At 55.7% G+C, this 3,237-nt stretch overlaps 2 non-coding genes across 2 annotated transcripts; one reads left to right on the top strand and one right to left on the bottom strand.

Annotated features, from left to right (window-relative positions):
- The first annotated feature begins 582 nt into the window (after positions 1-582).
- TRNAK-UUU lies at positions 583-655 on the top strand. Its single transcript has one exon. It is a non-coding gene; the product is annotated as a tRNA-Lys (tRNA).
- Positions 656-2,897: 2,242 nt separating this feature from the next.
- On the bottom strand, positions 2,898-2,969 carry TRNAH-GUG. The gene has a single exon. It is a non-coding gene; the product is annotated as a tRNA-His (tRNA).
- Positions 2,970-3,237: the final 268 nt, after the last annotated feature.

A 3,237-nucleotide genomic window follows, 5' to 3' on the forward strand; every position in this document is an offset into this window, starting at 1 on the left:
TCGGGGAGCGGTGGGGGGGGCGGCGGAGGTTTTCCAGCCCCCCCCGACGGCACCCCGCTCGCCCTCCCCGCGGGCGCATCCCTACGGCACTGGCACTTTCCCGGGGCGCGTCCCTGTGTCAGGATCAGTCCCCCGGTGGGAGGCCGGTCCAGCCCGTGCCCAGAAGCCGGGTGCTGAGCCCGGCGTGTGCAGGCGGCGCGGCTGAGCGGGTTGAGGAGCTGGCGCTGGGTGCTGGTCTCCGGAAAATCACGTTTAGAGCCCGCTGCCGCTGGGTTATTATTTTCCCAGGCTGCTGGGATCGGCACCCACAGCCCTGGCCGGGCTCTCCTCCTCCTCTGCCTCGTCGCTCTGGCTTTTGGCTGTCCCCGAGAGGATAAACCTGGCGTTTATGCCTGCCAGGGCAGGGTGGAGGTCCCGGTGGTGCTCCTCCTCGTGGGAGGCTACCCTCCACTGTGGTGGCTTCGTTGGGGTGGGGTGGGGGTGGAAGAGGTCAAAGCGAGTTCCCGTGTTGTCCCTTCAGTGACGCAGTGAAGCGGGGTCCTCACTGCCTGTCTCAAACATCCCCCAGAACCCCCAACATGAGCCTGGATAGCTCAGCTGGGAGAGCATCAGACTTTTAATCTGAGGGTCCAGGGTTCAAGCCCCTGTTCAGGCGAAGGCTTTATCCTTTAGGAGCCCATGGGCAGACGCAGCACCTCTTCTTGCTGGGACAAGTCCCTCCTGGGACAGCTGAGATGGGGATGAAGCTGGGGACTGTCTCCCCTGCTCCCTTCCTCCCTGACAGACGTTCAGGTGCCCAAACCAAGCAGCTTCCTCAGAGCTTGGGTTCCTGCTGGCACCTCCTTTTTCTGCGTGATGACCTCCACAAAGATGATGAAGGGACTGGGGCATCTCTCCCAGGAGGGAAGCCAGGCTCTTCTCAGTGGTGCCCTGTGCCAGGACCAGAGGCAATGGGCACAAACTGGAACGGAGGAGGCTCTGTCTGAACATCAGGAGAGACTTTTTCACTGTGAGGGTGACCGAGCACTGGCACAGGTTGCCCAGGGAGGTTGTGGAGGTTGAAGATCCGCGGAGGTGTTCAGAAGCTGTCTGGACGTGGTCCTGGGCAACGAGCTTTGGGTGGTCCTGCTTGAGCAGGGGGGTTGGACCAGATGACAGAGGTCCCTTCCAACCGCAACCAGTCTGTGATTCTGTTGCCTGTCATCCCAAACCCACTCCAACGGAAGCAGAGCCCCGCGTCGTTTTAAGGGAAGATGGGCCATGTGAGAGCAGAGGCTGCAGCGACCCGGGGGGCCACCACGCTGCTTCGGCCAAGCCCTGAATTGCACTGCATACGTGTATATACACTTCAGGCTATTTTGGCAAAACAGAAACTCTTGTAGCAGCAAGTTGAGTAATTTTGGACGAAAAACATCCCCTTTGGGGTTTTGACATTTTTCAACCTGAACATATGTCAGTTACTCAAGCACAGTACATTAATCTTCAGATAAGCTTAATGGCCTTATCCCCAAAATTGACTTTCTGGGGGGAAAAAACCAGGAGGGGTGAAGAAATTGTGTATTTCCTTGTGTTTCTGCTTCTCAGCTGTGTAAAAGTGGGACAGGTACTGCTGCTGCTAAAGGACAACTCTAGATGTTTGTCTTCTCTTCCTTCTGTATTATCTTTAGAAGGGAAAATGCTTTTTGACCTTTCTCCGAGTAAAGAAATACGTGTTTTCAGTAAAAGAGTAAATGAAGATTGGAAGAGTGTGAAGTTGTGCAAGTAGTGCCCTATAAACTGTAAATCCTAAAGGTAAACGCATAATGAATTTTGCTCTCCGTTTCTTGCTATGGATGAGGTATGAAAGAAAAATAACTTATTTTATGCCATAAAAAAAGCCTCCCTCTCCCCTTCCCATGCACAAGCCCTGCAGACACCTGAGTCAATCTGCCCGGGCGCTGGCAGCCCTCTGCTACTTTCAGTTACCCCCGCAGTGGTGAATAAATTGAGTCCTGCTGCTTGGGTAGTGTCTTCTTCACCAGCTGAGCCCCGAGTGCGACCTGTGCGATACCTTACGCAGATAGTTGCAATTTAATTTTTGAAAGCTGCCGTCCGAAGTGAGTTCTGCACAGCTGTCAGGAGAGGGCAGCAAGACCAAGCAAACAAGGTGTCTCCATGGTCTGAAGGCTCCTGAAGAGTAAAGGCAACAGTTTAAAACGCTTCCTCAAGCTGAAGCACCTTCTGGTGCACCCCAGAGACCTCAGCCTGCCTCTTGGTGCCCATGAGACCTCTGGTTCCCAGACCCACAGTGTGTCAGGGTCATCCCTCAGCACTGGATGGGTTTTGCCTCTGCCATGAAAGCATCCCTGGAGGTGCCGTAGCCAAAATCCTCTTTCCCAGGAGCTGGGAGTGACGGCAGCGGGTCTTCATCAGCTTGATCTTCCTTCTTCTTCAGGTGGTCGCTGTGACCTTACCTGGAGAGCAGGAGGGAGTTGACTTGGCTCTCTGGAGCCCAGCCTGGGGCAGCAAGCTGCTGCCTCCCACCTCCTCTGGCTCTGCGGGGTGGCCACAGCGTCGTCTTCTGGTCCCCTTTTTGCAGAACTGGTGAGGGAAAGGTGGAAAGCTGGGTGATTTCCTCTAAATTCTCAAGCTTTGCCTGGAAAATGGAGAAGCTGGAGTGCTTTCCCAGAGCATGGGGAAGCTGTCACTGCAGCCCCACTGGAGAGACCCTGCGCAGTGACGACAGGTCAGGAAATCATTGTAGGCATGAGTCCGGTCACTCTTCGGAGCAGAGAGCACATCAGAGCTCGTGGCCCCCCTCCTAGGGCACAGCATCTTTGCAAACTAACCTCCTCGCAGATGCCTCCCTTGCGTCTTCAAACTGGCTTTTTCGTGCACCAGGCGATTTGCAAAACCATTGCTGTGACTCGGATTCGAACCGAGGTTGCTGCGGCCACAACGCAGAGTACTGACCACTATACGATCACAGCAGAAGTCCTGCCACACGCTGGGACCACGGGGAGGAGAGCGCCTGCACCGTCCCCTCCCCGGCGTGGGGCACCCTGCACGGCCTGGTGAACAAAACCACACTATTTTATGAAGGCGGCTACAAATGGACTTGGATGCTGCTGCTGGGAGCCTCAGCAATCTGGAACGGGGCCCTAAATTGTTCAAAACTCTGGCAATGCCGGGATGGCACCTGGGGACCGAGGTGGCTGCAAAGGACAGTGCTGTCGAGGGTATATCATGCCCTGGGGG

This window comes from Aptenodytes forsteri, unplaced genomic scaffold (assembly GCF_000699145.1).
Source record: "Aptenodytes forsteri isolate BGI_AS27 unplaced genomic scaffold, ASM69914v1 Scaffold14, whole genome shotgun sequence".
In the NCBI taxonomy this organism is placed as follows: domain Eukaryota; kingdom Metazoa; phylum Chordata; class Aves; order Sphenisciformes; family Spheniscidae; genus Aptenodytes; species Aptenodytes forsteri.